The sequence below is a fragment of the Chionomys nivalis genome, chromosome 21 (assembly GCF_950005125.1).
Source record: "Chionomys nivalis chromosome 21, mChiNiv1.1, whole genome shotgun sequence".
NCBI classification, from domain to species: domain Eukaryota; kingdom Metazoa; phylum Chordata; class Mammalia; order Rodentia; family Cricetidae; genus Chionomys; species Chionomys nivalis.
Genome location: NC_080106.1, coordinates 41,662,155 through 41,675,060, shown reverse-complemented (window position 1 = coordinate 41,675,060; position 12,906 = coordinate 41,662,155). Strand labels below are relative to the sequence as shown.

Here is a 12,906-nt window from a genome sequence, read left to right as displayed (position 1 = left end):
GCCCTTCAGTCTTCACCTCTCATGAGTAACTAAGAACATCTGTTGAGCTCATAATCCATAATTACCAGCGGACAGAACAAATGTGAAACCTGCCTGCATCCCTGGGAGAGGGGCAGGCAAGCCGCGGGCTTGTGAGACTTGCTCCTCTGAGAACTCTGGAGGCACAGGAAGTGTGGGAAAGGCTCAAGATCACGTCTGGAGGACTGAACAACCAAGGAGGGACGGAGAGGCCGTGGCTGAAGGGGCAGGGCTGCGGAGAGAAAGCGTGGGGCTCTGGAGGTTACAGGACAACTTTTCTGAGTCCCCTTCCATCGCGAAGGTCCTGGGGACCAAACATGCTGTCAGGCAGATGATCTTACCCTCTGAGCAATAGCGTCGGCCAGCTTTTATTTTTCAGACAGATGTATTGAGATTATTTAATATACACTAAAATTTACACTTTCTATAATACTAAAGTTTCACTTTTTAATTTTCATTTTTATTACTATTTTGGTGTGTGTTCTTGAGAAAGTGTTTGACTGTGAAAGTGTTAGGCTTACCTCTAACTCCTGATCCTCCTGCCTCAGCCTCCCAAGTGTCCAGCTGTGTAGCGGAATTTCAAGCACCTGGTGGCCACGTGGGTAGTCCAACAGGGCTAGCCAGCGAGGCTTGGGCCATCTGTCCTCATGTGGCTCCTTGGTGCGGCACCACATCCTGCCCTCGCTGGAAACTGCAGTATTGGCTTCCTTGGGGATTTCTCTCCCTCCCTTCCTTCCGTGGGGGTGGGAATGGAATCCAAGGACTTACTGTAGCTACGCCCTTTCATGTTAATGGCTGTTTCCTAAGTACTGCTCCGTCCCACCTTCCACAGAAAGACTTGGACTCCGTGCGAGACAAGTTAGTGCCTGCCCAGAATCTCACCTGCTAGGGAGGCTGAGGCAGGAGGATTCAAAGGTCAGGCCAGTTTGGATTAAAAAGTGAGTTTCAGGCCAGCCTGGGAAACTTGGTTAGATAGATCCTGTCTGGAAATTTTCTCTTTCTTTCTTTCTTTCTTTCTTTCTTTCTTTCTTTCTTTCTTTCTTTCTTTCTTTCTTTCTTTCTTTCTTTCCTTCCTTCCTTCCTTCCTTCCTTCCTTCCTTCCTTGTTTGATTGGTTTTTTTTTTTGTTTGTTTTTGTTTTTCGTTTGTTTTAGACAGTTTCTCTGTTGTAGCCCTGGGCTGTTCTGGAGCTCACTCTATAGACCAAGCTGGCCTTGAATTTACACACTTCTGCTTGCCTGTGCCTCCCAGAGTGCTGGGATTAAAGGTGTGTGCCACCACACTTGGTCAAAAATATCAAGTTTAAAAAACAGTTGGGGTTGGGTGACTGGAACCTGGCTCAAAGGTGACTGTTTAGTGTGTGAGCCCGGATCCAGTTCCCCAGTTCATCATCACCATCCCGGAGTGGGCTCTCCACAGGTCAGTATTGCACATCGACCGGGGAATGTTCTGGTCCATGCTACAGCTGCAGGTGAACCTACAAGGTGAGGAAGCCCCATCCTTGAGACCCCTTTATACACAGACACTGAGAGCCTGGGGTTGCAGGACCTATCTGGTGACTAGAGAGAAAACAGAAGTGACCACTAATGAACTCGGGGTTTCTTTGAGGGTGGTAAAAAAGCCCTAAAATGGATTGTGGGCCAGGGTGTGACACCCCAGCCTGGTCCCAGCTGTTTGAAAGGCTGAGGCAGGAGGCTCCCATGATATCTAGTCCTTAATGGTGGTGTGGGCAACACAGCCAGACTCAAAAAAAAAAAAAAAAAAATCATAGGTGTTAAGTTGGGAGCTTAGGCCCCAGCCCCTAGCATCTATCCTAGCCCCCTGGGGGGGGGACCACTCCCACAGAATATTTAAGTGAACTCCCAAAAGAGTAACACGTGGTCTCTTTTTCTTCCTCCCAGTGGTTGTGTGTGTTTGTGGCCCCTGGGGCCACCCGAGAGTGTAGAACTCCCATTAAACCTGGATATCTCTTAGTTTGGTTTGTTTTGATCTGGCTTGATTGGGATTTTGTGTTGGTGGAGAGCTCACATTAGGAAAATATTTCTAACAATAGGGCTGGCATCTTGGCTCAGTGGTTAAAAGCAATGGCTGCTATTTCAGAGATCCCAGGTTCAATTCCCCTCACCCACATGGTGGCTCACAGTTCTGTGATCTGATGCCCTCTGCTGGACTCCAAGAGTACTGCACACACATGGTGCACAGACATAACACTCAGGTAAAACACCCAAACACATAAAAATAACATTTAAAAGTGCCAAATCAGCCAGGTAGTGGTGGCACACACCTTTAATCCAAGCACTCAGGAGGCAGAGGCAGGCAGATCTCTGTGAGTTCGAAGCCAGCCTGGTCTACAAGAGCTAGTTCCAGGACAGTCAGGACTATAACAATACAGTAAAACTGCCTCAAAAAAAAAAAAAATAGTCAAGTCCTATAAAAGAATGCAGTAATAATGAGCTACAGGCCTGCATCTTAGTGCTCTGGGCTGCCTGCTCTACCAAGTGAGACTTTGTTTCAGAACAAACAAGAAAACCCACAAAAACATCCTTTTGTTATTTAAAATTTGTTTTTGCTTTTGCTTTTTTTTTTTTGGTTTTTTCGAGACAGGGTTTCTCTGTAGCTCTGGAGCCTGTCCTGGAACTCCTTTTGTAGACCAGGCTGGCCTCGAACTCACAGAGATCCGCCTGCCTCTGCCTCCCGAGTGCTGGGATTAAAGGCGTGCGCCACCAACGCCCGGCTTGTTTTTGCTTTTTCAAGATAGGGTTTTTCTATGTAGCCCTGGCTGTCCTGGAACTAGATTTGTAGATCAGATTGGTCTCAAACTCAGAGTTCTGCCTGCCTCTGCCCAAGTGCTGGCACTAAAGGTGTGTGCCACCTCACTCCACAAACATTCTTTTAATTATCTCTACCTGAGTACAGCACCCACAGGGACCCCTGGAGCTGGAGCTCTTGTGAGCTGAAGGTCTCACTAGCCACCGATAAAACTAATAAAGAAAAGAATACAAAGTGTGCCGATGGTTTGCCCACGTCTGTGTATTTATGTTAATACATTTGAACATATCAGCAACCTAGTGGTGTGTGAATTTTGTTTTCTAAATACTTATTTATCGGGGGGTACATACAGCATGTCAACGCATACAAGTGGAGGTCGGGGGCAATTTTTGGAAGACAGTTCTCTTTTTTCACAGCATGTTATTGGGAATCAAGTGGTGGCAATCGACCGTTTTTTTGTTTTTTAAGATTTATAAAAAAATTGTTTTTTTTTCTTTGTATATAGTGTTCTGCCTACCTGCCTGCATGCATGCCTTTATGCCAATCACCAATGTGGTTGCTGAGACTTGAACTCAGGACCTCTGGAAGTGTAGCTAGTGCTCCTAACCTCTAAGCCATCTCCCCAGCCCCTCTTACTGTTGTTTTAAGAGTTCTCACTGTGTAGCCCTGACTGGCCTAGAACTCACTCTGTAGACCAGGCTGGCCTCGAACTCACAGAGATCCACCTGCCTCTGCCTCCCGAGTGCTGGATTAAAGGCGTGGAGCATCATGAATTCTACTTCCATATAGATTTTTTATTTTTTTTTAAGGTTTATTGTCACAAGACTTTATTTTAAAACATCTTGGATGCAAGCCAGGCAGGGGTGGTGCATGCCTTTAATCCCAGCACTTGGGAGGCAGAGGCCGGTGGATCTTTGGGAGTTCAAGGCCAGCCTGGTCTACAAGAGCTAGTTCCAGGACAGGCTCCAAAGCTACAGAGAAACCCTGTCTCGAAAAACCAAAAAAAAAAAAAAACCTTGGTTGGGACTGCAGAGATGACTCAGCAGTTAAGAGTACTAGATACTTCCAGAGGCCCTGAGTTCAGTTCATTCACACACACACACACACAACTTTGTGGTCCTGACCTTCTTGGAACTCAGTGGACCAGACTGGCCTGGGATTCAGAGATCTGCCTGCCTCTGCCTCTGGAGAGTGCTGGGATTAAAGATGTGTGCTACCATGCCTGGCAATAAATTTAAAAAATAAAAACATCAACGATCAACTACTTTTTTGATGCTTTATTAAATTTCTCTTTGAAAACGTTTATTTGTAATCACGGGTGTTTTGCTTGCATGCATGTCTAAGAGAGCATCTGATTCTCTGGCATTGGAATTTCTGACCATTGTAAGCAACCCTGGAGCTGGGAATTGAGCCCAGGTCCGACTGCTGAGCCACCTCTCCAGCACTCCCCACCCCTCCGCTGCCCTTTTGAGCCAGCCGGGGTCTCATTCTGTATCTTGGTTGGCCTGGAACTGCTGTGTAGACCAGTCTGGCTTCAGACATGCAGAAAGCCACCCCCTGAGTGTTGGGACTAACGGTATACACCCCACAACTGGTTGATTTTTTTTCTCTTCTTTTTGGCAACGGTTTTCTGTGCAGTCCTGGCTTGTCCTCAAACTCTCTCTGTAGACCAGGCTGGTCTCGAACCCACAGATATCCTCCTGCATCTGCCTCTCAAATGCTGGGATTAAAAGGGTGCGCCACCGCCACCACCGGCTAGTAGCTCCTTTTTAAACCTTGAACCCATGTGGAGACTTCTTGGTATCCTCAGGCCTGGTATGGTTGTCTGCCTCCGAATGCTCCGAAGTCTCAAGGAGAGAAGGCCCCTCAGACTAGTGTGGTCCTGAAGGCAGGGAGATGCCTGCAGCACCCGCTTTTTCTTCCGACATCAGACAGCCTGACTCAATTAGGCCACTGTGTGCGTGGGCCCTGAGAAAATGATCCTTTGCTGTCCTGGCAGTGACTCAGAGCCAGGAAGCCCCCTCTCTGGGAATGTCAGGCCCAGGATGGTGACTTTCCACACATGTGGCAGACACTCAGGCTCAGGCCAGGCTCCTGGGGGCAGCCCAGAAGTGCCTATGCCCACAACTAAGACCAGAGACAGCCTGGGGGCTGGGAGGGGATGCGGAGCTGTTCTCAAAAGGTCCTTTGTAGGAGCGGCTGGTGGGGGAGGTGCCGGGGACCCCGCCCTGTGACTCAACCCCATTGCTGGGCAATGACTCATGCCCAGGCCCCCTCTGGTCGCCACCCGCAGCAGGTGCTGCCCGCTCCAGCTTCCACAAGTGTCCTCCACAGTCTCTTCCATAGCAACTACTTTGGCCTATGACCCACACCCACTTCCGGGAGTACCCACGTTGCCCGGACAGCCTTGTGTTGCCGGGTACAACCATGGAGGGCACCTACACCCTGCTCCTCCTTGTAGCAACGGGCTGGGCTGCTGGGGTGTGCTCGCCTTTGACTCACTTTTGATAGATGGAACTCTCAAACTGGCCTGGAGGTAGCCTCTTCTTCCTCCTTTAGTAGGTGGGGAAACTGAGGCTACGGGACTCTGAGCAAGCAGGAGACTCAAAGTGGTCTGTGGAGGCACCAGAAATGGTTGCTCCATTTTACTGATGTAAAAGGTAAACTGAGGCAGCAGCTCAGAGCCCAGGCCTGCCCTGCTGCGCCCCCGCCGCAGTCCTCTCGTCGCCGCCAGCCCTGGGCTGGCTGCCAGCCCGCCCGGCGCCCGCCCGTCCGCGTCACGCCGCGGTGAGTCACCGCCCGCCCCGCCCCCGCGCCAACAAACAGCGCGTTACCCGGCAACGGCCGCCGCCAGCCTGCTTCGGTCTGGGTTCGAGCCTCGAGTCAGGACAGGAGCCAGGCCGGGGCGCTTCCCTGGTAGTCTTCCCTATGTCAGGGTTCAGATCACGCCAGCAGTTCAGATGTGTGCAGAAGGTTAAAAGGTTAAGGGAGACATCGGTGGTCCCGTTCGGGGTTCAGGAACAATCAAATTCTCAAACCAGAAGCGTCCCTGGTTCTGTGTTGGAAGGTCGATGGGAAGTGGACCTTGACAGTCGAAGCAGCCTGCTTGGGTAGGGATGGCAATCCAAAGGCTGCCACGGGGGCATATCCTTTCCCCGAAACTCCCGGGTCTAGGCAGGTGTTGGACATCAGTCATTAACAAATTAATTGGTACAAATTAATTGTGTTTTTTTGGGGGGGCGGGGTGTTGCTTGGTTAGATAGGGTTTCTTGTAGTACAGGTTGACCCGGAACTTGGTATGTAGCTAAGGATGCCTTCCAACACCCGGTCTTTCTGCTTCCACCGCGAGCTGGGATTACAGACCTGAGCCACTATGTTTGGCGCTCATTTAGCTGGCTAATTTGTGACGTACCTGGGCATTCCTAGCTTAAGAAACAATCTCAAAGCATTGCCATCTCTTGAGGATACTGAACAGAATCCCAGATGGATGACTGAGTGGTTGCTGGAATTATGTCTGGAATCTTCTAGAGTGTGTTAGGTATGAATGCCAGTTCCACACTGGAGTTGGGTGCTGCTTTTGAGCTCTGGACACAGAGAGTTAAACATTGTGCCCCCTGGGTCACCTTCCCTAAGGAGACCCAGAGAGGGCTCCCTAAGGGTCAGTATCAACCACTCTAGGCTCCCAGCACCCCATAATAGCCATCACCTACCTGGCCTTCGGTCGGGACATGACCCACTTGCCTGAGATGACTTTTGTCCCACTTAGGAGATGTTTAGGGCTTGGAGAGATGCCTTAGTAGTTAGGAGCATTTGTTGCTCTTACAGAGGACCTAAGGTCAGTTCCTGGCACTTAAAACTGGTGCCTCACAACTGCTAGTAACTCTGCTTCCAAGGGATCTGTCGCCCCCTTCTGGCCTTTGAGGGCACCTGCATTCATGTGTGCACATACACAATCATGATTTGAATTTCTAAATTTTGGATTTATTTGTACAAGCGTTTTGCCTGCGTGTATGTATGTGCACCCGTGTGGAAGTCAGAAGGTGTGAATTCCTAGGAACTGGAGTTACAGGTTGATGTGCTCTTAACCCATGAGGCATCTCTCCAGCACCCCATATATTCATCATTTAAAATAAAATCTTAAAAAAAAATGAAAAAACATTCAGCTGCAACATGATGGTGCATGCCTGGGATCCTGTCACTCTGGAAGGCAGAGGCAGGAGGACAGCTGTAGCAAGTTTTCTTGTTGGACTATCTTTGGCTTGCCAGCTCGCGAATAATAACCCAGAAACTTATTTTTGATTATGAAAGCTTGGCCTTATTCCCAACTAGCTCTTAAACTTAACTCATCTTTTTTAAATCTATGTTCTACCGTGTGGTTTCAGTACCTTTTCTTAGCACATTCGACTTGCTGACAATATCTTGTGCTAAGATTTCTCCTCCCAGGCCCCACCCCTGCCCAGAAGTCCTGCCTATTCTCTCTTGCTTAGCTATTGGCCATTTCGCTCTTTATTAAACCAATCAGAAGGCAACTTAGGCAGAGACACATATTTACAGTGTAAACAAATATTTTGCAACAGACTGCTTCAAGTTTGAGGCTAGCCCTTTGCAATATGGCGAGTTCCACCAGGCCAAGACCACACGGCGAAGTCTTGTCTCAATTTCCACTTCAAATAAAGAGTAATGTTTAGTTAGCATCGATGGTGTTATACAACTGTAATCCCAGAATTTATAAAGCTGAAGCAGGAGGATTGCAAATTGGGGATATATACTGAGATAAGCAAACAGGGCCGAGGATGTGGCTCAGTTTGTGCAGGGCTTTCTTGGCATGCACAGAGCCCAGTGCCAGCTAGCACAACATAAAAGGTGGTAGAGCCGTGCAGGGCCTGAGGGTGTAGGATGGAACGGAGGGTCAGATGTTCAAGGTCATCTCTGGCTACCTGCGGGGTCTGAGGCCAGCCTGGGACAAAACAAGCCTTCCACACTAAAAATCCAGCATCTAAGATAAAATCCTTCCAGATGCCAGGGCAGAGGTGTACAGGACAGGAGGTGGAGCTGAGGAGCAGGCGGGGGAAGGGGAGCCAGGCCTGCATTGGACTGGACTGGATTCCACTGTATCTTTTGAGAATGGAGGGTGGAAGGGAAGATCAGGTGGGGAGCAGGGAGCTGATGGCTGTTAGCGGGCACTTGAGCCTGCACTGTCCCCTGCACACAAAGATGCAAACACACATAAATAAAGTATAATTTTTAAAAATTCATTCTGGGCTGGGTGGTGGTGGCGCACATCTTTAATCCCAGCACTCAGGAGGCAGAGGCAGGCGGATCTCTGTGAGTTCAAGGCCAGCCTGGTCTACAAGAGCTAGTTCCAGGACAGGCTCAAAGCCACAGAGAAACCCTGTCTCGGAAAAAAAAAAATTCAACTGGGAGCAAGGTGGTGGTGGAGCATACCTTTAATCCCAGCACTCAGAAGGTAGAGGCTAGTCTGTGTGTCCGAGGTCAGCCTGGTTTACAAATTGAGTTCCAGGACAGCCCTGTCTCAAAAAAACAAAACAAAACAAAACAAAAAAAACAACAACAACAAAAAAAACCCATGCTGAACCAGGCCATAGTTACGCGTGCCTTTAATCTCAGGCAGAGGCAGGCAGATCTGTGAGTTCAAGACCAGCCTGTTCTATAGAGCAAGTTCCAGGACAGCTAGGGCTACACAGAAAAACCCAGTATAGGAAAGAAAAAAATCATGCTGGGTGTGGTGCACACCTTTAATGTCAGCACTCAGGAGGCAGAGGCAGGAGGGTCTCTGTGCTGTAGTTGAGCCTGGTCTACAGAGTGAGTTCCAGTTAATCAGGTTTATACAATGATTAAAAAATACATTAATTAAAATAAGAGCCGGGCAGTGGTGGCACATACCTCTAATTCCAGCAGAGACAGGAGAATCTCTGTAAATTCGAGGCCAAAGTCTGAAAAACCAAAAAAACTAAAACCAAACCAAAACATTAAAATACAACGCACTTCCAGTTACATTTGAATTTATGATATAGAGTAGGTCACTTTTGGTATAAGTTTTGTCTCTGTTTAGTATATCTGCCTACTAAATCCAGGACAGTTACATTTTTTTTTTTTTTTTTAAATGATCTCACGATGTAACTCTGGCTGTTCTGGAACTCAATGTGCAGACCAGGCTGGCCTCCCAAATGCTGGCTGGGATTAAAGGCGTGCACCACGACGCCCGACTCGCACCCAAATGGGAAGCAGACCTAAAACAAGCCTGCAGCTTGGGCCTGTAATCCCATCACTTGGAAGGCTGAGGGAGGAAGGTTGCCAGGAATTGTAGCACGACCTAACTACAGCCTGAGTTCCAAGCCAGCCTGGGCTATACAGTAGGAGCCCCTGTCTTTCAAAACACGCCCTCCCTGCCCAGCGAAACAGAACTCCTCCGTGTATTTGGAAATTAAATGGAGTTGCATGCTTTGTGATCTGGAAACCCCACTTAGACGGGAATATCAGGCACACCTGGAGCTAAACTCACTTAATTGGATTTGGCCCCAACCTGGGCTCCCTCCCTGCACCTGGCAGAAGGCAACAGATGCCAGTCTGTTCCAGTCTTGGAGGTTAGGCGAGGCCCAGGAGTAGGGGTGGGGGATTATCGCTAGTTTTTAAGTCCCTGGCTGATGGGTTTGGCGGGTTCGGCGGGCCCTGGTCCTCCCTGTCCCTGCTCGGTTTGTTGCCTGTCAGGGCTTCTTTTACCTCCTCCCGCAGCCAGCGACAGGAAGTGCACACGCGTGGGAGCGGCGGGGGCGTCCGCGCTCAGTCCCCGGGTCCGGACTCCTCTCCCAGAGCCCTGGGACAGGGATCCCCCCCTCTCAGGCCTCGGGACCCCCGTGCCGAGCCCCGCCCCTGCCATTGTTTACTCCGCCGCCGACTCCAGGAAACTTTGCTCGTGCCCGCAGTAATTTTATTTGGGAAAGTCGGTCGGTTGCTATAGCAACCACACTGACGTCAGAGGGGCTGGGGCCCGAAATCCCCCGGAAGGGAGGGGGTGTTGAAGAGGGGAGACCCCGAGAAGGCTCTCTTTAACCCTGCACGCTCCAGCGCCTAGTGGCCGCTGGCAACCAAATTAAACATCTCCTCTCGTCTCTCCTTCCTTACCCTGGCCAAGGCTCCATGTCAGTTACTGGTGCTGGGTTAGGCCTGGGGCCACTCCTGTGTCACCCACCCCAACAGCGCCCTGGTAGCTGCCCGTCCCGCGGGCCACTCCTGTGTCACCCACCCCAACGTCGTCCTGGTAGCTGCCCGTCCCGCGGGCCACTCCTGTGTCACCCACCCCAACAGCGCCCTGGTAGCTGCCCGTCCCGCGGGCCACTCCTGTGTCACCCACCCCAGCGTCGTCCTGGTAGCTGCCCGTCCCGCGGGCCACTCCTGTGTCACCCACCCCAGCGTCGTCCTGGCAACTACCCAGCCCGTGGCCAGCCACCCCTCCAGAGATTCTGGCAAAGCCGCTGATCTCCAGGGGACTCCCCTGAGCCGCAAAAGTCAGGCCACTGTGCCCGGCACTAGGCCCCACACCGGCAGCTGAATGACAGAGCTGGGCGCCCTCCCCGGATGCGGGGAGCGGCAGTGCCCCAGCGAGGGGGCAGGGATCTGGTGGGCCCGGGACAGTCCACAACACAGCCGGTCGCCACGGCGACAGGAGGCGGGCTGCCTGACGGCCGGAGGAGCCAGCCGCCAGCCAGTGGGGAGGAGCCTCCGTAACCGCAGTGACGTGCGGCTGCCCTGTTTGATGTCTCTGTGCTGCGTTGCCATGGGGCCCGGGGCGCCCTGCGTGCGCCCGGATGACCTGTGGGGCGACCTTCAGACCTGTCAGGGTCCCTTGATGTAGCCCTCCCCGGCTCCACCAACCTGGTGGGATCTAAGATGTTCCATTTCCGTGGGCCAGAGCACGGCAGAACCAGAGAATCAGCGCCCAGACAGTTGTGTGTGTGTGTGTGTGCACGTGTGTGTACGTGCACATAATCTGGTCGCAGCCTGTCCTGACCTCTCCATTCTCTTCCATGACAAGAGAGTCAGTAGCCGAGTTTGGTGAGCTGAGATCCCATTGGCTCCTGTCTTTGGTTAGGGCCTTTACCCGGGACAGACAGTGAGGGTCAGGGATACTAGGAACCCCTTCTCTGGGGCTGGGGGTTTCTGCGTGACCCAGACCTGACCCAAGCCACTCAAGAGAGTGATAAACCAGTTCACTCACGGGTGTCCCCAGGTCAGGTGTGATAGTGTATGCCTGTCATCTGAGCACTGGGGAAACTGAGGCAGGAAGCTCATGAGTCCCAAGTGAGTTGAGTCTGGGGTACACAGTGAGACTGTCTCAAAACAAAGCAAACTGGAAAGAAAAAAGACGTTCCCAGAGGACAGATGAGACTTTGGTGTGATGGGGTCTCCATATGGTCACGTAGATTCCCCAGAGACTGGTCGGTGCCTGAGGCTGTGTTTCTTCTGTACGAACTGTGTCTACATAGGACACCAGGGGAATCCCGTGCGTGTTCTCTCTGGCTGCCTCCCTCCCTCCCTCCCTCCCTCCCTCCCTCCCTCCCTCCCTCCCTCCCTCCCTCCCTTCCCCCTCTATTTATTTAGAGGCTGGGCTGGTCTCAGACTCACTGTGTAGCCCAGGGGACTCTAAACTGCTCTTCTGCCCCTACCTCCCAGACTCAGTCACATTCTGCAGTCCAGGCTGGCCTTCAACTCGTCATTCTCCTGCCTCAGCCTCTGGAGTGCTGGGCTGACTACCTGGAACCCAACTTTTGTCCTCATTTACACCTCTTCAGGAAGCCATGAGGCCATCTCTTCCACCTTCCATGGCCCGCCCTTAGCTGGAGAATTCTATGCCACCCCAAAATCCTCCCTAGGGCCCCAGCCGGGTGGGCCGCTCTTTCCCCTCATGCCCCAACCTGTCAGATCCTGCAGTCCGGGCCAGCCTGCCTCTTGCGCCCCACACGGAAGGAAGGAAGCTGCTGAACCCCCAGGGCTTGGGCCTCTGGGGTGACAACTTAGTGCAGCTTCAACCCCAATCCCATGTGCACCCCAAAGTGTGGGAAAGCTGAGCTGAACCGGGTGACAGTGGGTCACCCGAACCTCCAGGGCCCGACCTGGCATGTGCCCATCACCCTTCTTCCCTAGCATTATTCAAAGGGCACAAGATGGGGCTCCATGGCAGTCTTTGGAAATGTTGGAAGCTGTGCCCAGAGCAGAAACCTCCTAGTTCTGGGGAAGCCTGACACGTGTTGTGACATGGTGTTCAGTGTGCTGCGCCCTGGTCCGTTCGCTTCTGTCCTGCCCTTTAGAGGGCCGAGTGACAGTCCAACATGCCCAAGGAGGTTAGCGTGGCAGCACGGCAACTACCCCTCCTTGGCTGGGTTTTGTTCCTGGCCCCTTACCTGGGCACCAGTCCAGGCCCCGAGGCAGGGCCCCGTCCAGGGGAACAATGCCACCGTGTTCCTGACGGTGGAGGGGAGGTCTAAGGATGAAGAGGGAAAGGCACACATAGAAAAATAGAAGGATGGGGTGGGGGAGGTGGCTTTTTCTCGGGGATAGACCCATAGCTGTGGAGTCTCCCAGAGGTCCCTAGTGGGTGGGGGAGGGTACCGGGAAGCCTGGAAAGGGAAGGAGCCCAGAGTCAGGGGTCACCTGGCCTAGAGTCAGAAATTCTTTTCCACAACAGCAAGAGAGGGTTGAGTGAGATAAAAGGAAGGACTTCCTAGACTGGAGAAGGTACTGTGGAAGTGAAGATTCCTGTTGGGCAGGACCCCAGAGTACCCAGGCTCATGCCCATTCCGGATATGGAGAAAGTTGGGCCTGAGTTGGGGGACCGGAGAGAGAGCGTGGGGCGGGCCGCCTCGGGGGCACATGACGGCGGCGCCCGCCCCGCCCCGCGCCCGCCCCCTGCCCGGCCGTGGGGGGAGGAGACGCGGAGGTTTTAAAGGCGATCTGGGCCGGCCGGCGGGGTGGGGCGCGGCCGGCGTCGTCTCGCCCGCGCGCAGCCCGGCTCCCCTCCCCCGCGGGAAAGTGGGGTCCGACCCGGGAGAGACTCGCGGGGCGCGGGCGGCGACAACTTTCCCGCGCGGGCCGAGGACGAGAG

The 12,906-nt window shown here is 52.4% G+C and overlaps 1 long non-coding RNA gene across 1 annotated transcript; it reads right to left on the bottom strand.

Annotated features, from left to right (window-relative positions):
- Nucleotides 1-4,065: 4,065 nt before the first annotated feature.
- Nucleotides 4,066-5,948, bottom strand: LOC130863847 (uncharacterized). Its single transcript, XR_009055756.1, has 3 exons — nucleotides 5,621-5,948; nucleotides 5,289-5,400; nucleotides 4,066-4,754 (listed from the first exon to the last, which is right to left on the bottom strand). It is a non-coding gene; the product is annotated as an uncharacterized LOC130863847 (long non-coding RNA).
- Nucleotides 5,949-12,906: the final 6,958 nt, after the last annotated feature.